General features: G+C 50.8%; 1 protein-coding gene across 28 annotated transcripts in view; it reads left to right on the top strand.

The window, feature by feature from the left end:
- Positions 1–16,116: 16,116 nt before the first annotated feature.
- KDM8 (lysine demethylase 8) overlaps positions 16,117–23,795 on the top strand; it is a 34,902-nt gene continuing 27,223 nt past the window's right edge. For 15 of the 28 annotated variants that reach the window (XM_047837401.1, XM_047837399.1, XM_047837396.1 and 12 more), the window contains exon 1: positions 16,127–16,390. The gene's annotated coding sequence lies outside the window, so the exon portion shown is untranslated. Of the gene's footprint in view, positions 16,391–23,795 lie in introns of all 28 variants that reach the window. The other 13 variants (XM_047837417.1, XM_047837412.1, XM_047837415.1 and 10 more) reach the window with 4 other exon arrangements.

Genomic DNA, 23,795 nt, shown 5'->3' with positions numbered 1-23,795 from the left:
CGAGATAAACGACAAATGTGGGTCTGAAGTTTCAAGAGAAATTTGAAATATACAATCTCTTAAGTGAGAAAAGAAAGGAAAGAAAGAAACAAACAAACAAACAAACATGAGCCAAACCAGGCATAGCTGTGGGCAGGATTCAGCTGGAGGGGGCCTGGGTTGGGATCTCTGGGCTTAGAGGCAACCTCTTCCCCAGGGCCTTGCGGCCTCCCCAGGGAGAAGCCGGGAGGTAACGTCCAGGACTTACTGCTCAGGGCTGGCAGCACTACCCCTCCTGCCCTTCCCCTGCCCCTCCCCTGCCCCTCCCCTGCCCCAGCCCGATGAAGCGATGAAGCGTCTCCAGTCTGCGGAGGGAGCCCCAGGCTCCCCACTCTGGCTGCAAGATGTTTCCGGTGCCTCAAATCCCCAGCAGCTTTTCTAAAAGTTCTCCTGAAAGAGAAGAAAAGCCAAGAAGACTTACGAGCTAGTGCTTGCTCCCCTTCTGCTCTATTTCTCCCCTGAGGCAACAGCTGCCTGCTTTGATGAGAAGGAAAAGGGGGAACTGGAGGAAGGAGGAACAACAAAAAAGATAAAAGTCATGTATCAAAATGCGAGGGAAGGGGTGGGGGAGGGGACGGGGCAGCCGCACCTGGAATTCAGGCCACTCCTCCTGCTGGGGGGGGGGGGGGGCGGGGGGAGCATGGCCTTGGTTACTGGATTAGATGGGGTGGTCAGGGGAGGCCTCTCCGAGGAGGTGACGTTTGAATTGACACCTGCAAGATACAGGAGCCAGCTTGGAACCAATCGCGGAAGAGGAAAGAGCCAAGTGCAAAGTCTCCCAAGTGATGTTCAAAGGAAGCGAGGAGGCCCGTGTGGCCCAGCGTGGCGACGGAGGGCAGAGGGGCCAGACCCGTGCGCAGGAGCCCAGCGGCCGGCCTAGGCGATGGGTAGAAGCCCCTCTCGGAGGGGGGTGAGCGGGAGAACTGCAGGACCGACAGCTTTTGATCACGCTGGCTGCTGTGCGGAGAACAAACTGTAGGGGGCGCAAGAGTAGCGGCCAAGGACGGGTCTGGAGTTGGTGGTCATCTGGGTGGGAGGTGGGGGCGGCTCAGGCCACCGTGCTCCTGGAGGAACTGGAGACTCGAGTTGGCAAGCGAGGTGCTGTTGGGCGAGTAAAGAAAAGAAGGACATCCAGATGATGCCTTTTTTTTTTTTTTTTTTTTTTTGCCTTGAGCGTCGTTGACAGTCACCGGTCATTCAGGTCATTCAGCCCTCTCTTTATTCAACTACCAGTCCTTGAGCACCATCTGTGTACCCGGCTTCCAGAGCTACAGAGATCAAGAATACAGGGCTGCTGTCCCCAAGGAGTGTCCCTCAGTGACCTGGGCTTTCTGTGAGTCCCCCCACCCCGAATTGCAGACAGGGAGGGTAACAGGGTGCAGTGTGTCCCCCCACCCCCCCGAATGAAATATCCCCTCATGGAGTCAGTAGATATCTATTGAGCACCTACTGTGTGCCCGGCACAGTTCAGCAGTGAACAAGACACAAGGTCCCTGCAATCATGAGCACCTAATGTAACCTAACCTACCAAACATCATAACTTAGCCTAGCCTACCTTAAATGTACTCAAAATACTTACATTAGCCTCCCTACACTTGGGCAGAATCACCCAACACAAAGCCCATTTTATAAATAAGCGTTGAATAGCTCCTGTAATTGATCGAATATGGTTTTTTTTTTTAACGTTTATTTATTTTTGAGAGAGAGAGAGAGAGAGAGAGTACACGCCCACACAAGTGGGGGTGGGTCAGGGAGAGAGAGGGAGAAAGAGAATCTGAAGCAGAATCCCAAGCGGGCTCCAAGCCGTCAACGCAGAGCCCGATGCAGGGCTCGAACCCACGACTGGTGAGATCACGACCCGAGCCAAAGTCGGACGCTGAACCGACCGAGCCACCCAGGCGCCCCAGCTGAATAAAGTTTGAAAGTGACAAACAGAATAGTCGTGTGGGTACAGGATGGTCGTGGGTACAGGTGGTTGACCCTAGAGATCATGTGACTGACTGCCCCTGCCTAGTGTCACACGAGGGTGCGCCCTGCATGTCTCCAGGGGGGAGGGAGGGGCGGGGGGGTGGGGAAGAGATCCACGCTGAAAACTCCAAGTATGGTTTCTACTAAATACGTATCACTTTCGTACCTGAGTAAAGTTGAAAAGTCCTAAGCTGGACCATCGAATGTCGGGGCATCTGTGGTAGGTGCTGAGCGGTAACACGGGAACATAGGCTGGAAGGACGTGAGGGAGGCCAGTGGAGAAAAGCCCAGAGAAGGAGAGCTCCAGGCTGGGGAAGCCAGAGCCTCAGAGGCCCTGAGGGGAGGGGGGGGGGGGGGGCACCTGGCATGTTCTAGGAGCAGCAAGGAGCCACAAGGAGCCAGAGTGGCTGGAGGCAGAAAGAGAGCAGGAGGGAGGGAGGGCAAAGGAGCAATAGGGCTTCACCCTGGGCACAACGGGGACTCATCGGAAGGTCCAGCTCGCCGAGGACCACCCCCTCAGCTATGCTTCTGCCCTTCCGCAAACATCCCTGAGTCCCCAAGAGGACCGGACGCAGCCACCCACTGTCACAGGCTTCTCCAGCTGACCCAGCTCGGCTGCTGTCTCTCTGGGCTGGCGGTGTACGTGATTTACAAGGCCCTCCCCGGGATTGTGTGTTTGAGGACATCTGTTCCATTTTGGCTGCTTCTGGCCAGGGCTTTGGTGCTCCTTCACAGATCAAATCACTGCCTCCCTCCTCAGCTAATGCAAACAGCTGGTTACCACTCACCGATTTCCCAGCTCTAATTGCCAAGGGGAGAATTATAAATAAATGTGTACAAGCAAACAGATGCTGTCATTTAAAAAATCGATCCATCTAGCAAAAATGCCCCACTTAGGACTGAAGTGGCATACCGCAGAGCATGTGTCTTGGTGGCACTTTTAATGAAATCAGGAAAACAACGGCGGAGCTCGCTAATGGATTCCGAAGGAGCGAACTGCCAAGGACGGAGGGAGGGACTTTGTGGCTTCAACGTCCAGGACCCAGAGCCATAAAGGAGACGCAGGGGCCCCACTGCTGTTCCACACGTGCTTCTCTCCTCTGTCGGCCTTCCAACCTTCCCCTGGCTCATCAACCCGGTATGACATCGGATAGGACTCATTCAGTATTATTTTGAGTCTCAGTTGGTTTGTGGGAACCTCAGGCCGGGGTGCACAGTCATCCCCTTTGCTATCCTGGGTGCACAGTGAGGGCGCCCTCCGGCTTTTCTTGCGGCCAGGTTTGTACTAAGAGGCGACTGGAACCAGAACAGAAGTGACCGTTGTCAGGCCTACGTGAGCTCTGCCACCATCTCTGCCACCCATGGGTCTCCCATTTGAGGCCCCTGCAGAGGGTGGAGCCTCGGCTGGAAGGAGAGCAGGTCCCCGAATGAGTACGTGCAGCAGACATTTGTATCCATTGCGTTGAGGGGAGGTGAGAGAGAGAAATAAACTCACCGCTTTAGGCAGAAACTTGGGGGAAGTTTTTTTTTATTAAAATCTTTTTTTGGGGGGCGCCTGGGTGGCGCAGTCGGTTAAGCGTCCGACTTCAGCCAGGTCACGATCTCGCGGTCCATGAGTTCGAGCCCCGCGTCAGGCTCTGGGCCGATGGCTCGGAGCCTGGAGCCTGTTTCCGATTCTGTGTCTCCCTCTCTCTCTGCCCCTCCCCCGTTCATGCTCTGTCTCTCTCTGTCCCAAAAATAAAAAATAAACGTTGAAAAAAATTTTTAAATCTTTTTTTTTAACATTTATTTATTTTTGAGAGAGAGAGAGAGACAGAGCATGATCAGGGGAGGGGCAGAGAGAGAGGGAGACACAGAATCGGAAACAGGCTCCAGGCTCTGAGCCGTCAGCACAGAGCCCGATGTGGGGCCCGAACTCACGAACCGTGAGATCCTGACCTGAGATGAAGTCGGATGCTTAACTGACTGAGCTACCAAGGCACCCCTGGGGGAAGTTTATACTGTAAAAATCCTACCCTGGCTAATACACGATGCATCCCAGAATTCATTCATTCATTTATTCACTCATTCACTGAGCATATAGTAAAAATAATATCTGTCTATCACCACACATCACAATAATCTCATGTAAGGAATGGAATGAGCCCATTTTTTCAGATGGAGAAACTGAGGTTCAGAAAGGCTAAGTAACCCACTAAAGACAAACAGCCAATAATAATAATAATAACAGCCATCATTTACTGAACACTCCCCATGTGCCAAACACTGTGCCAAATGGCTCATAGGTAGTATCTTCTTTATTCCTCAAAAAGTCTCGTAGGTGTTATTATTAGCCCCATATTCCAGAGGAGCAAAGTGAGCCTTAGAGAAATGAGTCTACCAAAGGGAGAAAGGAAGGAGGGAAGGAGGGAGGGAAGGAAGAAAGGTTGGAAGGAGGAAGGAAGGAAGAGAGGAAGGAAGGGAGGAAGAAAAGAGGATTCACACTAGAAAGCTATACTGTCTGTTCTTTCAATCCCAAGGAATCTCTAATAATAGGCTAATCTTAAAATACCAGCTTACCTCCAATCAGTCCAGCCCTGAAGAACTGGAAAGCTACACACACACACACACACACACACACACACACACACACACACACACCTTAAAGGTTAAAACCATTACATCAAAAGAAAACATATGGTCACCCAAATCTGCATTTATTATATCTAATTGGAAGAGACACAGTCAAGTATGTGAATATTTTAGCAGTTTCCGACATGCAAATCACCGTGCCAAGGCCCAATTACTCACTAATCGGCACACACATGCCCAGCTTTCAGTCCACTGGGTTGGAATGACACTCCAACCTTCCCTCTTGGCCGCGTGCTTGCGTGTTCTCTCATCGCCAGGCAGTTATCATTCGCCTGTGCCTTTCGATAGGACCCCATGAGCAGAGAGACTTGAAGAGCCCCCCTGTCACCAAGTTTTGACCCTTGATTAATGTCTGGAGAACACTATAGGCAAAGGCAAGCTATTTGGCTCTAAAATCTGATGAAAAATTCCGATCTTTGCACGAAATCTCTGACTGATAAGCTTTAATGAAGAGGTTTTGGTGGTTGTTATTGAAGTCACAGGACGGCCAGGGAACGAATGGGAATTAACAAATTTATTTTCTGGCCAATTCCAGTAAAGACCAGAGTTCCCATGCCGACAGCAAGACAAAAACACAGTGGCAGTATTTTCCCAAATGCAAATTTCATTTGCGGTTTTGCCCCGAGGATTTACACCATGTCTGACTATTCACCTATTTTTCCTTGAAGCACTTTTTTGGGTAAATTTTGCCTCATTATGTAAACGAAAAATCCAGTGTCACTCACCCTATTTAAAAGGCGTATTAGTCAAGAAAGACTAGGCAATACATGGGGCGCCTGGGTGGCTCGGTCGGTTAAGCGTCCGACTTCGGCTCGGGTCATGATCTCGCGGTCCGTGAGTTCGAGCCCCGCGTCGGGCTCTGTGCTGGCAGCTCAGAGCCTGGAGCCTGTTTCCGATTCTGTGTCTCCCTCTCTCTGACCCTCCCCTGTTCATGTTCTGTCTCTCTCTGTCTCAAAAATAAATAAACGTTAAAAAAAAAAAAAAGATTAGGCAATACAGCAATAATAGTTGATCCCACGAGTTCAACGACCTAACATAGCATAACCAATGTGGGGTGACAGAGGGCCCCCCACGCAGTGAGAGTCTGAGCAGAGGGAGTCATGCCATCTCCTAACAGGAAATGACAGAGCTGGACGGTCGCTCACAGGTTTCAAATCTTCCGCGCACAGCCCCATTGGCCACGGATGGTCACGTGGCCCTGCCTGCCGCAAGGGGACCAGGAAATGTGGGGGTGCACCTGCCTACTGGTTATCCGTAAATGTCTCTGCTGCGGAGAGTAGCTGTGAAGTCCATACAACAATAGGATTAAATTCTACCTAGAAGGCTGTGCTGTGAGCCAGAACATGACGAAAGAAAATAAATTAGCAAGCTTCGTAAGTATGTTAAAGACGTTAGAGCAGCAAGCTGAGACTTTCTCCTGGATCCCAACAAAAGGACTAGGAGAGCAGTGAGGAGGCAATGATCGGCTCACAAGGGGACTCGGTGTTATGTAGGGTGTGTCCCTGTAACAGCAAACCATCTTCGAGCAAAACCAAACCACGGAAAGAGTTTCTTTGACGCCAAATAGAAACCCAGTGGGGATGAAGGATGTTTTAAGTAAGATGAGAATCCTCGGGCGTGCAACAGCGTCACTGTTGTGACAGATGGTACTTTCCAAAGAAGATGACACGGGCTCTGACAGTGTGACAATGACAGACCTCTACAGAGAGGTGGAGGAGTTTCTATTCTGTGCCCTTGATTCTGAGTGGGCCCGCGATTACGACAGAACTGAACCCCATGACTTCCGAGGCAATGGTAAGAAGGGGTGTTAACACCCCGGCAGCAACGAGCCCGCGTGGCCCCTACATCTTGGTTTCTAATACCATTCTCCAAAAAAAAGGAACACGGCTCCTTGGAGAAATGGCTGATGCTGGCCCCGGCGCAGGGAATACACGCAACGAGCCTGGAACATCTAGTGAGAAAAGGGAAGCAGGTGCACGCGTGCGCACGCGTGCACGCGCGCGTGCGCACGCACACGCGTACAGTGAATGATGGGGGAAGGAAAGGGTCATGAAGCCCTTCTGAAAGAGCTCCCAGTGGCCAAAGCTGGAGCAATTCAAGCCACAAAATAAATACCACACTGTTGGATGATGCCCCAAGGTAGAAAATAAATAACCGTGGGTCAACAACTGATACAAACCAACGATGGTATAAATAAATAAATAAATAAATAAATAAATGGGGGGGGTGGAAATAGACACATAATTTATGCAGATGCTCTGCCCTCGAGGAGGTGGAGCGTAACTCCCCACTCCCTAAGTGCAGGCTGCACAGAGCTGGTGACTTCCTTCCAAAAAGTACCATGTAGAGAAAGGAAAGGACGAGTAATTTTGCAGTGGGGACACCTAGCAAACGCCGCCACAGACAAGTGGTCAAGATCAACGTCGACAGTGACCGGTCGTGCTGATGGTACGTGCTCTTGATACGATGCGTTCAGAAGGGCCCTTCCCCTCTGTAGTCTTTGTCCCCCCAACCCACACCCCAGCCCCATCACGAGAAAAACATCAGAAAGATCCCCACTGAGGGACATTCTGCCAAAATTCTACTGCCTCACTAGTACTCCTGGAAATTGTCAAAGCCATCCAAACCGGGAAAGTAAGAGAACCCGTCACAGCCAAGAGGCACTAAGGACACACGCCAGCTAAAGGTAATGCGGTATCCCGGATACCACATTCTATCCTAGGACAGAAAAATGACTTCAGGTTAAAAAACTACGAGAATCTGAATAAAGCATGGGCTTCAGTTACAAAGTTACGTGGATCCATATTGGTTCATTCATTGCAACAAATGTATCACGCTAGCCTAAGTTAGTGTGGGAAACTGGGCGTGGGAACCGTGTTATCTCAGCGATTTTTTTTTTGTAAAGCTAACGCTATTCTAAAATCAAGTGTTTGGTTTTTTAAAAAGGCAATACAGCTTCCGCCTGGTACTCTCTCTCTCTTAGGGCGCAGACCCCGGCTGCCTTGTGCTGACACAAGTTCAGCTCCCTGGTGCCGTCCTGTTGAAGAGACCACTCAGACAGACCACACAGATAGACAGAGATGCCCAGCGAGCCACAGCTCTTGCTGCCCGGCTGAGTCCTCCCAGTTGTCAGTCTCCCCGGCCCAGGGGCCGGATGTGTGCGAGGGGGCCTTTCAGAGGTCCCAGCTCCTGGCCTTCTCACAGGTTCAGTGGACACCGAGTGGGACATAGACAAGCCAGCCCCACTGAGCTGTGCTCAAATTGCAGAGTCATGCCCAAAATAAGCATTTTATGAAGTCCCTAAACACCGTGATGGCTCATCACGCGGCATCACTTAAATGGAACAACCGGTCCGCGACTTCGACTTTGGTTATTGATCGATTTCCTCTCCACATCTGTCTTTAGCTCCGCTAGGGGCTGGGCAGTGGACACGGAGATCCCCAAGAGCTGCTGGTGATCCACAAGTCCCTGCTCTTGAAGAACTCCCGGTTGAGTGGAAGAAGCTAAGCCCCATGAGAGTAAAAACGAATGCCAACCACACTGGATCGTAGCGAACGGGTGAAGGCAGGACTTCAGAGGCGCAGAGAACAGGATGCATGACTCTGAGGGATCCCAGAGGGGAGAGACACGGGGAGAGAGAACAGCGTTTATTGAGCACCTAATATGCTTCACTGTTCTAAGTGGGGTACAATATGTATATGAATTCATCCTCCCAGTTGACACCATGATGTCATTATAACCACGTTAGAGAGGAGGAAACTGAGGCACAGAGATATGAAGGGATTCATCAGGGCCCCACCAAGTGGCAGAGAGAGATGTGAAGGTCCTCTCGGTTTTCCTATCTATGATACGAAGGTATTGGATAAGACGCGCACGAAGGGTCTTTGTGCCTCCAAGGCTTAGGCTATGTGTGGGTTTTGCCTGCCCGGCGTCTGTTCCCCTTCTTCCAGTAACAGAACCCCAGCTTCTATGAGCAGAACTGTCCCACCTCTACCCTCAGTCAGGAAGGGAAGCACACCCAGCCTCGGCCAGTCGCAATATCACATCCACCTTACGCGGTGATGGGCTCGGGCAAAAAGCACAGAGACTCCAGCCAGACGAAAGAGAGTCTTCTGAGGGCCTTTTGCCAGAATTCTTAGGAAAGAGGCACTCTGTTTTCCCTGGAGTTGCCAAGGATGTAAATTTGGAGCTGTCAGGGACCGTCATAAGACGAAAGTCTGCCTAGAAGTAAAACCAGTTCAGAGGAAGAGGGAGGCCGAGCACTGATGCCAAGATCATCCGAGCACCTAGGTCCAGCCTTGCCTGAAGCCGGAGAGGTCAATCCTTGGAATTTTCTGTCGCGTGAGTCAATAAATGCGATCCTTTGAATGGGATTTCCGTAATTTATAACCAAAAGATGTCGCATACAATTCCATGGCAATGAGATGTGCTAGGGTTGGTGGCCTTATTTTTATTCCCCTTATTAGTGCCAAGTTCCCTGAGGATATAAAATGTGCCTTTTTCATCTTTGTATCCTTACCCCCAGCCCCATTGGTGTCTATCAGTGCCTGGCACATAGGAGGGCTCAGGAAAACATTTGTGGCCTTGCACTGATGGGCAGCACAGATTACTTTCACTCCAAGGTCCTCTGGCTCTTCGGCTAGATGTAAGCCCCCCGGAGGTCCGAGGTGCCTGAGGTTTGGTGTGATTCCTAAGGAACACGACGGTCTGAGCAATGAGAGTAGCTTCTGGCAGTTTCTCCAATGAGCCAGGAGTAGAGGATTGGGACATGATTACGATAGCACGCCAACCGTGTTTAAGAGCGTGGGCTTTGAGGTCAGACTTACCTGGGACCATATCTTTCCCCAGGTTCCTGCCTGAGCTCCCATCTCCTCCGCTTTAAACCGGAGTTTTAGTATCTTTATCTTCAGGACCACAAGTGAAGATAAAATGATATATAGCGCCCAGCTCAAGGTTAACCCTCAAGAAATGGCAGCTATTGTCAAGAACAATCCTAATCCTAATCCTAATCCTAATGATGATGATGGTGTTACAGTCCCCCCTTCCCAGTCCCCTTGGAAAATCGGCTACGCGTGAGGACAGGACACACTGTTCTCTTCTTCCTCCTCCTTCTTTGGAAAGATTAACACACGAGGCTGGGAGCGCCTCCCAGAAACCACCCGAGGCTGGGGGCCAGCAGGGCGGAGGATGCCAGGCTGAGGTGTCTTTGCAGCAGGGTCTAGGGTGGCAGGGAACGGAAGGATCTGGAAGGATCGGAGCTCGGGCTGCAGCCCAGCGGCCCAAGCTTTCTCCCTCCCCTGCTTTCATTCTGGACTGAAATTCCCACAGCATGTAGAGCAGCGGGGCTCCAAGGTCCCCTGTGCGTTCAGGCTTGAGGAGTCTGCTGGGCACCGGAGGTGGAAAAACAGGGGGCCCTGGGCCCGGAGGCAGCAAACCCAGGACGGAAGAGCAGGCCGCCCCAGGTGGCGCACCCACACTTGGGGAACTTTGCCGGAAGCCACCACCGTAGTGTCCCCTGCCCTGCCCGCCCTCCTGCTGACGGGCCGTTTTCCGCGCCTGGAACACCCTCTCCCCACGGCAAGGTGTCTGTTCTTCTTCTTCCCAGCATCTGGCTGAGCCACTCCGGAGCTTAGCAGCACACAATAACCATTATACGGTGCTTGTGGGTTCTGGGGGGTGGGGAACGGCATGTCTGTGCTCCACGATGCCCAGGGGTCAGCTGGGAAGGCTCCTATCACTGGGGCTAGAATCTTCCCGAGGCTTGTTCACCCAGTGCCCAGTGCCTGGGCAGGGAGGACTCCAAGACGAGGCCCAGGGGTGGTCAGATTTCTTACGTAACAGCCCCAGGCTCCTGCGAGTTCCCGGTGAACAAAGCAGAAGCCAGATCGCCGTCTGTGACCCAGCCCCAAAGTTCCACAGAGTCCCCCCTGCCTTATTCTGTCAGCCGAGGAGGTCACAAGCCCACAGACTCAAACAGGAGAGAATTTCTGCCTCGAAATGCGCCCCCCCCCCCCCCCCCAGGCGCGCATGCGTGCTCGAGCCTCCTGCACTAGGACTTAAAGTTCCCCTCCCCTCTCTTGGAATCCTGCCACTGTCACGTGAACAAGCCCCAGGCTAGCCTCCTGCATGATGAGTGACCACTGGTACCTTTATCTCCTTTGCCCCGGCCAACAGCCAGCTGACCAGCAGACATGTGAGCGAGGCCACCTTCACACGAGCAAGCCCCACGAAGACCAACGGGGTCGGACTCAGACGACCAAACCATCCAGATGCTCAGTAGTCTTACTGTTGTAAGCTACTCAGGTCGGGGATGGCTTGTTACGCAGCATTATTCGTGCTAATGGATGACTGGTGCAAGCACTTAGCCCAGGGCCCGCTTGGAATATGTGCCCAAGAAGAAAGCAACTAAACAAAACCCTTTGGCTTTCAAGGGTTTAAGAGAAAAGCCTCCTGGGACCCACGGAGGAAGGGAAGGTAGTGGTGTCTCGTCTGTAAGGGAGCAAAGCTTGAGTCTGTCTTGAGCAGGATCTTTGGGCTGGCTGTGGCCCGGGCAGTGGCTCGGGCAGTGAGAATCCAAAGACGTACTGGCGGAGGAGGGTCTGTGCAACAGCAAGAGAGAGGACCCAGCCTGGCCAGGAGCCTCTGGGCTTCTCCCTCAGGTCAGCTTTATGCAGCTTCTGGAACCCTCCACCACCTGCCTCACCCACCGTTGCAGACATCCGTGAGCCCCAGAGCTGCCTTTCGCAGAATGTAGTCATCATCTGCTTCTGAGTTGTCTGGAAAGCTAGTGAAAATGCAGAATCCTGGGCCTGGCTCCAGAATTGCTACGTGGAAAACTCCAGGGGTGGCGGCCAAGGACCTGTATTTCAAGAAGTTCCACACTGCCCTGGGGGACCTGGGGACACAGAACAGGAAGGGGCACCTGTGCTGATAGATTGGAACATACGGATTCTGGAACAGGCTACAGAATAGAGGCAATGACTGGAGACGAACGGCTGTCCTATCAATCCTCACCACCACACGGAACATAGGTTCTCATACCCATTTCCTGGACGAGAACGGTAAGGCTCGGAGAGGCAGTGAGTGTTCCTGGCTGCCTGACTTCATATCAGCTTTCTTGCTTCCACCCTCGACAGAACACTTTGTTCTTTTACCTTCCTCCTCTTTCAGGGTCGGTTTAGGCTCGCTGGCTCCTTGCTGAGGTGGCAACGCTGAGGTGAAAAGAAGGCACCAAACGGGTATCCAGTGAATGGAAGCCACAGTATGTGGGAGGTTTTCACACCACCTTTAAGCAACTGGAGTCGAATGTCTCTTCTGTGGCCAAGCTCAAGGTTGTTTTCCAGTTTAGAGTTTTGTTTGTATGTGTGTGTTTGCAATAAATCTGATAATTAAGCCACAAATGTTCCCAAGCACACTTGGATATATTTAAATTGCAGGCTGCTGATCAAACGGAGAAAATTCACAAACACGGACATAAATGGTGCCTTTTGTTTGTTCCCTGCCTTTCTGCGGCACTCAATTGGTTCTGTCAGCTTCACAGCCAATTCCAAGGCTGCCTGGGATGAGGGGAGGTGGGGGGAGGGGTGGGGGCTGACAGACGGCAGGAAGTGAAGCCCCCTGGTGAAAGACTGTGGTTCTTTTCTTTTATGAAAACGTCTCATTGGCGCCTCTAATTCATCTCAACGAGCCAGTTTTGAAAACACAAGTTGGCAAAAGGGATGTTTGTCTCTGCCTGATCTGGTGGCATTCCCTACTTGATGTTACGGGCCACAATCGCATTCCTGATCATCATGAAAGAGAATCCGAGGGTCCCGCCTTCCCATCTCTTTTGACCTATGCTGTGGAGACTGTTTGGGCTCCTAGAGGCCCGGGGTCCTGCCTGGGGTCCTGTGGTCTCTGCCCATCCACTGACTAACAACAACAACAAAAAAGTGGAAATAGTAAGGGAAGACTTATTTGCAAGGAGATTGCAATGGGGAGGGGTCTACTGTCCTAGAGAGAAAGCTGTGGGTTTGGGGGCGATGGGGGTTCGGAGCTGACAGCCGAGAAAGAATTCTTGAAGACGTCTTTGGTGCAAAAAGGTGATTTTATTAAAGCCCGGGGACAGGACCCGTGGGCAGGAAGAGCTCCACTGGGGTTGTGAAAAGTGACTGATTATATATATACCTTCTGGTTGGCAGGGGGTTAGGGACAGTGTAAGTCTCTAAGGAATTTTGGAAGCAAGGTTTCCAGGACCTTGAGGGGCTAGCTCGGAAAACATCTTTTGTTACTGCTTAGTAAAACCTCAGTCATGAGACCCTTCAGATGTGTATCAGGGGCCGTTAAGTCTGGAATATGACTGTTAACATATATCTTTGGGGGGGGGGCGGTGGTAGAGATAAAGGAGGGTTGCAAAGGAATTAAAAAAATTTTTTTTAATATTTTATTTACTTTCGAGAGAGAGAAAGACAGAGTATAAGTCGGGGAGGGGCAGAGAGCGAGGGAGACACAGAATCCGAAGCAGGCTCCAGGCTCTGAGCTGTCAGCACAGAGCCCGACGTGGGGTTCAAATTCATGAGCTGTGAGATCATGACCTGAACCAAAGTCGGACACTTAATTGACTGAGCCACCCAGGCACCCCGAAATTTTTATGTGTTTAAGGAGGCTCACAGGATCCTGGGCGGGGGGGGGGGGGGGGGGGGGCGGTGGTCAGGATAATATTAAGCAAAGATTCTCTTTTGCCCCTACCAAAGTGTCATCACCGTCAAGGCAGCTGAGCTCCTAGAGGAAGGTCACTCTGTTTCAAGGACTTGCTAATGGCTGTAGGGAGTAAGGGGATTCAATTTTTCATTTGCCTCGTTTCCCATATCACCACGGCAAGCACTTAAAGCCCCTTACATCTTGATGAGGGTGATGTTTGGGCTCCAGGAAATAGAATCTATAGGTTTCTGGAGATTAGGCTATGGAAAAGATTGCCTTTTTCTTGCAGTTTCCTAAGTTATCCGTACACTGAAGGAGACTCGTGTCCTGAAGGACTGTGATCTCTATCAGTTAACTATTTGCTTTCTTTCCTTTCTCCTATTCTTGGGCAGGCAGGAGTGTCGGAGGAATATCACACATATCCCACCCGGTGGAGGGGGGTGCTGTTAGCCTGTACTTTGCCCCTGGCTTGGGCCACGCTCCCTCATCGATAAGGTTTGCGAGCATCGTCAGGGTTGGGCAAAAAGATTTTTCTTTTATAGGCTGCAGAAAAGAACTAGAAAGTGGGATCAAAGAGTAGCATAATGGGACAGGGGATCGGAGAACATTCTGTCCTCTTCGCAAGAAGGACCGTCTGCTGGCTTAGGCTGGGCGTGGACCAAAGTTCAGGGGCTGGAGGAAGGAGAGAATTTAACGAAATTTGGCTGACAAGCATTTTGCTCTGATCGATTACTGGGGACAAGCAGTTCAGCTAATCACCTATGAGGCAAAGGGTGGGAATTTGGAGGGTCTGTGCCCGGCCTTGTCGGAGGTAAACACGGGCAGCATCCACGAGGCTTCTGGAAGTCACATGGAAAAGGGGGTTCTTTGCAGCAAGCTGTTTTCTGGAACACAAAAGGGTGAGGGAAATTCCTTCAACCTTCACTGTTTTCCAGAAACACGGGGCTCAGACAAAATTCAATGCCGTCACCACTCGACTGGGGGGTGGAAATTATAATAGTTAATCTAGGATTTTAATATTTGTAAATGCTTTGAAAGCTCAAGGTGTGTAGTCAATGCTCAATAAATATCTGTTAATCTCTCTTCCCTGCAAGACCCTTGAGGGCAGGAGGTGAGTTCATTTGGTGTGTTTTCCACCATGTCAGCCAACTGCCTAGAACCCACTGATCTGCTGAATTGGCCTTGAGCAACCCTCAGTTTCCTTGTCTATAAGACATTATAATCTCCACCTAACAGGACTGTTAACATAATTAACATCGAGGAGTTCTCGGGGCCTCAGAGAATACCTGACACATCCCTGGTGACCAGTGACAAGGCTCTTCTCAGTTCTCTTTCTGACTAAGCCTTGACCTTGGGCACTGTCCTTGGCTTGCTGAGTCCAGTTTTAGCAAGAATCCTGTTGGATTAAGCAGAAATCCCCTACCCTTGGTATCTGACCCGATTTCTTATCCTCTACCCTTGAATATCTTATCACCCTGGCCTGCCATCAGCAAAAATCCTGGGTGGTCAGTTTAGCAGAATTCCCCTTATCCCTGACGCTTCCTCTTAAAAATTTCCCATCCACTGACCTAGACCGTGCTCCTTGGCTATGAATCTGCACTTGCCTTTGTCATATTTGGAGTCCAGGAGTACCTCTTTCCTCTATCACAGACCCCCACTGCAGCGGCAGGTAGCCTGCCTTACCACCTTTAACGGCTGTCATGAGTAACCTTTTTCTTTGATAGCAGGGAATGATTCCCTTGCCTTTCCTCCTCGGACTCCAGACCCACTGGGTGCAGGACTTTCTACCACCTCTGTACAATGCTTCAAAAGGCCTGAACCCCTGGAAGCCACGGGCAGTGTGCTCCAAACCAAAACCCGCAGTGATGCCCACACCACTCAGGGTCGGGGCCGCGGCGGCAGGAGTGAGGATTCTGGCTGCCCACCGAAACCCAGGATTTCCTCACTCCTGCGGACCGTGGATGCAAAAATTTAGGAGCTGTGACTTTCCCAAAGTTCAAGGATTCGGCCACTTTATTTCACTGGGCACTGGCTGACCTCCCTGTAAACTAGGAAAACGAATCCTCTTAGTTGTACGGTTTCGATGAAATGGTGGATGCGAAGCTGACTAGCACACTAAGTTATCCTTGCTGAGGAAGTCGCAGGCGTCACCCACGTGGGAATCGAAAACCAGGAAAAGATCCCTCACTTGCGGGTCGCCTCTACCCTACGGCCTTGTAAACACGACGGGGCGGGGCCGCGGCATCGATCACTCGGCGCTCGGCTAGGCACTCCGTCCCGATCAGGCGAGCACTGAGTGATCGATACTTCGGCAAGCCTGACTACTACTGGGAGGAGAGAGCCAGAGTGTTCCGACCAAACGGAACACGTCGTCGCCAGCCTCTGCGCCACTCCACCCTGCCCAAACTCGAGACAGGTGAACTTGAGCAACTCCAGAGGTGAGGGAAGCTCTGCCTCCTTAGAAGCAGAGGGGAGGACTGCGCAGGCGCTGTGTTAAAGGCGAAGCGCGGCGGGGCGTTGGGGGCGGGGATTGGCGGTGGAAAGACTGCCTCGCGCGTGCGCCTTGGAAATCCCCAGGCAGTTCTTCAAAGTAGAGAAATTGGGGCGGGAATGGGGAGGGGAGGGGGAAAAAAAAAAAAAAAAAAGAGGCGGCGCATGCGCCCTGAGAACGCAGCGCCAACTCTCCTGCACGTCGCGGGTAGGAGGTAGGTTCCACGCGTGCGTAGTGCTCGCCTTAAACCAGTAATTTCGCGTGCGCGAGGCCAGCGGTGTGCGCCTGCGCGATTCCTGGGGGCGCGTTGGCGGAACTGTAGTGCGCCTGCGCGAGTGTTTATTTCCTCGGTGACGGTACCTACAGGTAGTGGACGAAGCCTGCCTTTGTCACAGGCCTGGAGCTAGGTTGCTGTAAACCGAATGTGGGCCGTGACAAATGAAGCCCCAGCCGGGGAAGGGGTGTGAGCCCTCGGGTGGAGCGTCGGCTTGGGGTACCTGAAGGGCAGGGATTTCTAAGTAATAGGAGTTAACTCTGAGCATCGGTGTCGCGTTATGCCCCTCGCGTTAGGATCCAGCAAAGGTAAGTCACCGTGCTCAGCAGGGTTACATATAGCAAGCCCAAGGTCCGGGGGCAGGCAGGTGTTAGGGCCCCACCGAAGGCCCGAACCCGAGACAGCGGGGCCCTTAGAAGGCCAAAGTTACCCATGGCGCCGCTAAACAAAGCTTTCTGGAAATATTTCCAAATCTCTCTGGAAAGTTTTATAAACCTCCCTAGAAAGCTCTTGTGTTTTTTTGCACAGCTTACGTGGAATAGTGCCACAATAAAATTGAAGAGATTTGAAAACTAAGTGGGCAGCCTGCTCCCAGAAAGCCAGGTAGAGGCTCCTATTTTGGAAGCCACCCACGGGAGGCTTCTCATGACCGGCATACTGCTCTCAGGATGGCCATTTCGGGTCAGCCGGAGACGTTTGTGGGACCCTGGGGGGCTCTTAAATAAAGCCAACCCTCTGCGAATCCTGGTGAGATTCTCCAAGAAGCCGTTTCTCCCAGCCAGTTTAAAGTCTGTTGTGGCAATTGCTTTAGGTTCTTAAAGATAATTTAAGAGAATTCTGGGATGAGTATCCTGACTTCCCAGGAGGCATTGTTTTGTAACCAGCTGAACCCACTTGGGCTGTTCACTACGAAAGGCCAGTTTACATAACGTGCTCCATCTGGATGGTGAATTTGCGAAGTCAGGACCTGAGGCCACGCAGTCTATTTTATGTAGCCGATACGTGGCTCCGTTGTGTTAAATACAACCAACAAGAAACCTTTTATGAAGCTCGCATCAGGTTGATTTATAAAGTGGAGACAAAAGCCACTTGGAGAGGTTAGTTCAGACAACCTTTATCCGACCCCCGTACCTAGAGTATCGTTTCATCAACAAATGAGTATCGTTATCATCAACAAATAAGCCTTTTGTAAGAGACGCCAAGATACAGTCCACCGAGAGAAGCTATTTTGTGCAACCTGTACCTGACCTTCCCCTGAAAGCTGTCCCATGTCACGAAGCCAGTATACGTGGCACTTTGAAATGCCAGTTCACGAAGTCAGGACACAAGACCCCTGGGGCTGTTTCTGTACCTGACACCTCCACCCTCACCTCCTTCAAAAAAAGACTTCTGTGACCAACAAGAGGTCTCTCCAGGCCGGTAACCTGACGAGTTTTAGGGAACTGACTTTAAAGTGACAATATAAGGCCACTCCGGCTTTTTCATAGGGCCTATAATTAGGGTGACCATCGGTCTCAGTTGGCCTGAATACCCCCAGTTTATGACTTGACCAGTCCTAAATATTAAATATTTAAATAATATGAAATAAATGCTGAAATTTACGTACATACGAAAGAAAACTAACAGCACTCCCAGTAGTCAGCTTGTGAAATCTCTGCTTGGAGAAATGAAAGTTCCAAACAATGTAAGAACAAAGAACTTTGGAGAAAACGATGAGAATAAAAAGTGTTACAAGAGAAAAGTGTATCCTTCACCAAGCCAAAACCCAACCAAACAAAAAAGGCCTATATACAGCATCCTGGTTTGTAGGATATATTCTGTAGTTAACCCACCTGTACCTGACTGCAGAAGGCAGTTTATACAACCTCTGCTTATGCCTTTTTATGTGGAATTCTGGGGGGCCAATTAGAAGCTGAGTCTACAGTGCCACTCTGAAAGACTCACACAGTTTATTCTTGACTCCTTCCTCTGGAAGGCTGTGTTTTTTTTGTTTGTTTGTTTGTTTGTTTTGTTTTAGAAAGACAGAACCCATGAGTGGAGGAGAGGGGCAGAGGGAGAGAGAGAGAGAGAAAATCCCAAGCAGGCTCTATGTTCAGTGTAGAGCCTGACATGGGGCTGGATCCTGTGATGCTGGGATCATGACCTGAGCTGAAATCAAAAGTTGGCCATTCGGTGAACTGACCCACTCCGGCATCCCAGGAAGGCTGTATCGTATAACCTTTTTTAAAAGGCAGTTCAGGGGCGCCTGGGTGGCGCAGTCGGTTAAGCGTCCGACTTCAGCCAGGTCACGATCTCGCGGTCCGGGAGTTCGAGCCCCGCGTCAGGCTCTGGGCTGGTGGCTCAGAGCCTGGAGCCAGTTTCCGATTCTATGTCTCCCTCTCTCTCTGCCCCTCCCCCGTTCATGCTCTGTCTCTCTCTGTCCCAAAAATAAATAAACGTTGAAAAAAAAAAAAAATTAAAAAAAAAAAAAAGGCAGTTCAGTGGGGAACTCTGGGAAGCCAGTCAATAAAGCCAGGCCAAGGCCGCAAGACTACTCTGACTGACACCTTCCTCTGGAAGACTGTTTTACTATTATCAAGAAGCCTTTTTTGTCAGACCAGTACATGGGGGGTGCTGGAAGTTTGATTTGTAAAGCCAGGACTTGAGGCCATTTGGAAAGGAGTTTCGTGTGGCCTGTACCTGCCTCCAGTGGAGGGCCGTATCAGATGGCCTGTTGTGAGGGCTGCTGACAGCCCACATGGGGCCACCTTCTCTGGACCATAGTTTCATACGGTCATCAAGAAGGGGTTTGACCCAGCCAGTGAAAGCCCTTTTCTGTAAGGCCATTTCACGTGGGAACAGGAGCTAACCAAGAGGGCTGGTGGGTAGAACCTAACCCTTTCCTGGTGCTCTAAAGAAACCACGGGAGATTGGTTGGTTTGTAAAACTAACACAAAGTGTGGGTTTCATTGGGCCCTCAGACAAGGTCCAGTATGTAAAGAAACCTGTTTGTGAAACAGTTCACGGCTCTACTTTGGAAGACTGTTTCCTGTAGTAGGATGTGGCTCCTCCCCCAAAGGCTGTTTGATTCGGCAACTATTTAAAAGGCTAACTAATGAAGCCAGTAGAATCAGGCTGTAGGATTATTCAGAGAAATAATGACCGGTATGCCACGCCACCGTGGAAAGTTGCTTCCACCCGCGAACACAAGGCCTTCTGGGAGACTAGTGGTTTTTTAATTTTTTTAACACTTTTATTTTTTTTTAATTTTTTTTTTTAAGTTTATTTATTTTTGAGACAGAGAGAGACAGAGCATGAACGGGGGAGGGTCAGAGAGAGAGGGAGACACAGAATCGGAAGCAGGCTCCAGGCTCTGAGCCATCAGCCCAGAGCCCGACGCGGGGCTTGAACCCACGGACTGCGAGATCGTGACCTGAGCCGGACGCTTAACCGACTGAGCCACCCAGGCGCCCCATATTTTTTTTAACACTTTTAAGTAATCTCTACAGCCAGCGTGGGGCTCAGACTCACAATCCCAAGATCAAGAGCTGTGTGCTCCACCAACTGAGCCAGCCAGGCGCCCCAGGGAGGCTAGTGTTACAAGATCAGCCATGAGGCCCTTTGGGAGGCCATTCAAGTGGCTATGACAGAGCCAGTCTGAAAAGTCATTTTGAAAACAAACTCGGAGCTATCCCGGAGCGTCCACCTCTGGAAGACTCTGTCATACGGTGTCAACATAAGTATCTCTGAAGACCGTTTGATAAAGCCATTCACCGAGGAGCTCTGGATTCGAAATTAATTACTAAGGTTGTATTATGTGGCCAAGAGGAGACCTGTTTTGTACAGCCAACCTGAGGCCCTCTCCCAGAAGGCTGTTTGACATGGCCATTTACATGAGGCCCTCTCCAAGGCCAATTTGCAAAGTAACACACAGGCTGCCTGAGGAGGCAGGCTTGTGGAGACCAAACAAGACGGCCTTGGGAGACCATGTTGCAAAGCAGTGCAGGGAGGCCACCTTGGGAAGCCGGTTGGCAAAGCGGCACACGAGGCCACCTGTAGAGGCTCACTTTGAAGGGCCTTTGTGAGCTCTCTGAGGGGGTGTTTTGTGCGGTCACCCCGAGAGGCCAGTTTACAAAGTCCGTAATCTGCATCCCAGGGAACTGGTTTATAGCCCATTTAAAATCCTCTGGGAAGCCGTTTTTTAAGGCCACTAAAAGACCGACTTACAAAGCGGGTACATAAGGACCCCTTTCGAAGCCATTTTTCTAGTCAGGCAAACAAGTGGTCTTCTGGGAGGTTTATTGCAGACCTTTGCGAGAAGCCAGGATATGAGGTCTCTGAGGTCTCCTGGCGCCCCGAGCCTTCTCGAGGCTGCTTTATAAGACATGTGAATCACTCTTGAGGGGATGAGCCATGAAGCCACCCAGGGAGGCCAGTTGACGGGCACACGTGCGGTTTTGTGTGTGGGTAGCGGGTAAGGCCACATTGGAAGTTTGGGCCGTGAAGCTCTCCCAAGAAAGCTGTTACTGAGACCAACACAAGACATTTATGAATCTTCTAGGAGGCTAGAGATAGAAATCGTCCTGGTAGGCGAGGGCCGTGCCACTCGAGGCTCTCGGTGCCATCCTTCACTGGGCCGGCTGGAAGGCTATCCCTTGTGCACTGAGGACCGAGCTAGGATACAAAGATCCAAAAGCTGATGTAATCCTCACCCCTGAAGCTGAAAAGTGTTCTGGGTAGACGCCACCACTTACTGTGTAGTTTTGGACAAGTTGCTTACTCTCCCAGATCTTAACTTCATTCGTCTCTGTAAAACCTCACATCACGAGATTGTAAGTGATTATATTGTAAGATTATAACGTACAGAAACCACGGAGCATCGACACGGCACATAAGAAAGTCACTTCATTTTTCCCCCGGACTTTAGTTTCTTCATCAGCAAAAGAAGGTGGGGGTGTAGGGAAAATGATCATGTACGTCCCTAGCCACTTGACAGTGTTGTGAGGGACAAATGAGATTAGAGGGAGGGGAAGGGTGGGAGAACCATGAAATGGGCAGTGGTACGTTATTGCCGTTGCTTTAGGCTCAGGAAGAGGTTCTTCAAAAATAATGACACACAAGGAAGACCATCCGTTTTGCTTCTACGAAGTGATGGGATTTTCTCATTTGTTGAGTGGGAATAATTCCTTCATTACAGGGTTTTGTTGAGGGTTAAACAGCCCGGATCCCCAACTTCATCCTGTGCTGGCCGGAGATGTTGTGGCTCGGTTCCTTCACCCACGAGATCACGGAAGTCTGGGGGCCAGACTGCCGGAGTTTTAAATCTCTCGTGTCCCCTCTTCCTAGCCCAATGCGTGGGGCAAGTCACTTAACCACTTTAGCTTCCTTATCTGTGAAATGGGGACGATGATACTTTCTTCGAGTTTCTGTGAGAATTAAAAAGTGCTTAGGGCATCCTTGGCTTAGAATAAACACTTGGCATATTTTCGGCTTCATCGGATTGATTGTGAAGTTTAAAGAGGTAACGATGTGTTACTGTCAGTGTTGTGGGTGGTGGTAGTCACGAGTTGGCGAGAAATGAGTTAAAATGGGGCCCAGAGGTAGGGATGGGGCTGTCCAGCCTACCTGCAGGGACCATACCTCTAGCCTTCCTGTGTCTTCCCTTCCCTGCCTACTGCTGACTTCTTCATGCACGTTGGTGCTAAAAGAAACTGTGCTTTCTTCTCCCGTTCTTTTGTGTGAGTTCTTGTTGAGTCCCAGGGTGTCAGGGAAATGTGAATAGGGGTGTTTATTAGTTATCTAGTGCCGTATGACAATGAGTTTACGCTTAGTTGCCTAAAGCCACACATATTTATTATCTTAGATTCTTTGGGTCAAGAGTCTGTGGTGTGGCTTAGTGGGGTTCTCTGTGTCAGGATCTCACGAGGCTCGAGGTATGGTGTCCGTCAGGACGAAGTTCTTGTCCAGAGCTTCAGCTGGACAAGGATCTAAACCCCTGTGGTTGTTGGAACAATTCAGTTCTTGGAGGCTGTTGGACGGAGGGCCTCAGTTCCCAGCTTGCTGTTGGCTCTAAGCTGCCATCATCTGTTCGCCATGTGGACCTCTCCCAACTGGCCACGTGCTCATCAGTGCACACGAGCCAGGAAGGCAGCAGGGAGAGTCGGCTGGCAGTGGAAGTTAAACCTCATGTAACCCAATCAAGGGGCATCCCATCCATCACCTTTGCCATCTTAGGCAAAAAAAAAAAAAAAAAGCCACACGTATCAAACTTACACACTTGTTGGCTAGAAGCAAGTCATAACGGTTTTCTGTTGCTGCTGTAACAAATTACTGCAAACTTGGTGGCTTAAAACAGTACAAATTCATTATCTTACATTTTTGTAAGATCAGACCTTCAACGTGGGGCTGACGGCTAAAATCAAGGTCTTGGCAGGGCCACATTCCTTTCTGGAAGCTCCAGGGGAGAATCCATTTCCTGGCCTTTTCCTGCTTCTAGAGGCCACCCACATTCCTTGGTTTGTGACCCCCTCCCTCCATCTTCAAAGCCAGCAAAACTGCATCTCTCTGGCCTTTCTGTTATCACCTCTCCCTCTGACTCTGACTTTAGCCAGGAAAGATTATTTCAAGGACTCCTCTATAAAGTTGGACCCACCCACACAATGCAGGATAATCTTTCCATCTCAGGGTCCTTATTCTTAACGGCATCTGCAAAGGCCATTCGAATTACAGGTCCTGCCCATGCACCACAGGAAGGAGTTAGATAAGGGTGTTAGTCACAGGAGGCAGGGATCACTGGGGAACTGTGGCTTTCTTCCCTTTATAGGAAGTGAGGCATCTGATAAGGCTTTATCAGTCTTCCTCCTTGCCTTTCATCATCCCCCAGGGGTGGGGGATATCAGTGACTGCTGTGGATCAACTAGGGTCCCTGACCAAAGAAGCCAACCCTGGCTGACAGAAGGAAGATGTTTTTTGGAGAGCCACTGGGGCCACAGAAGGAATGGAAAGCTGGAGAATTGCCCTTTGAAAAGAGTAAGAACGAAAGGGGCTCCATAACCCAGGAATCCGGGACAATAACTGTGAGGCCCCTAGACCAGGCTGGCCCAGAAATGGCCGGTAGGAGACCATGAAGCACCAGCCACCTCCAGTCCAGTCGATCTGCTCAAAGTTCACATTCAAGGAAGGCAGCTTAGAACCAGTCGCCTGGCTTTGCTCACACACCCACGGCCCGGCAACATCCCACCTGACCGACCTCAGCGGGGGAGATGAAACTCCTCAGAAGGAAACGGAGGAGTGTTGTTAAGAAAGAGGAAAGGATTCTGAGCCACAAAACTGAATACTCTGCCCTCTCTGTTTCCTCAGCAATAGAAGTTTCTGTGTCAGGGCAGCTACCCGTTCGGACACGCATCATCAGCAGTTTAGCGGCTCAACACGATGCAAGTTCTTTTTGGCTCATGAGGCATTCCAGCATGGGCGTATGTACCCAGTCCTGTGGCCGCTGTGGCTGTGTCATCCTCTAGGGCCTCAGAGTCCTTCACTTGCAGCCAGCGGGTAGGGAAAGCGTGGAGAATCCTGTAGGGGGTGTATGCGGGCCAGGCCCGGGAGTGGCTGCATCACTTGCGTTCACATGAGCTGGCAGCCGTGGCCACGTCGCATGGCAGGGATGACCTGGAAATGTAGTCTGTGTGCCCAGGAAGAGGGTGAAAAGGATTTTGGTGAGCTTAAAGCGAGGGTTTG

Source organism: Prionailurus viverrinus, chromosome E3, assembly GCF_022837055.1.
Source record: "Prionailurus viverrinus isolate Anna chromosome E3, UM_Priviv_1.0, whole genome shotgun sequence".
NCBI lineage: Eukaryota > Metazoa > Chordata > Mammalia > Carnivora > Felidae > Prionailurus > Prionailurus viverrinus.
The sequence above is the reverse complement of the archived record's forward strand: the minus strand, read 5'-3'. Positions and strand labels throughout refer to the sequence as shown.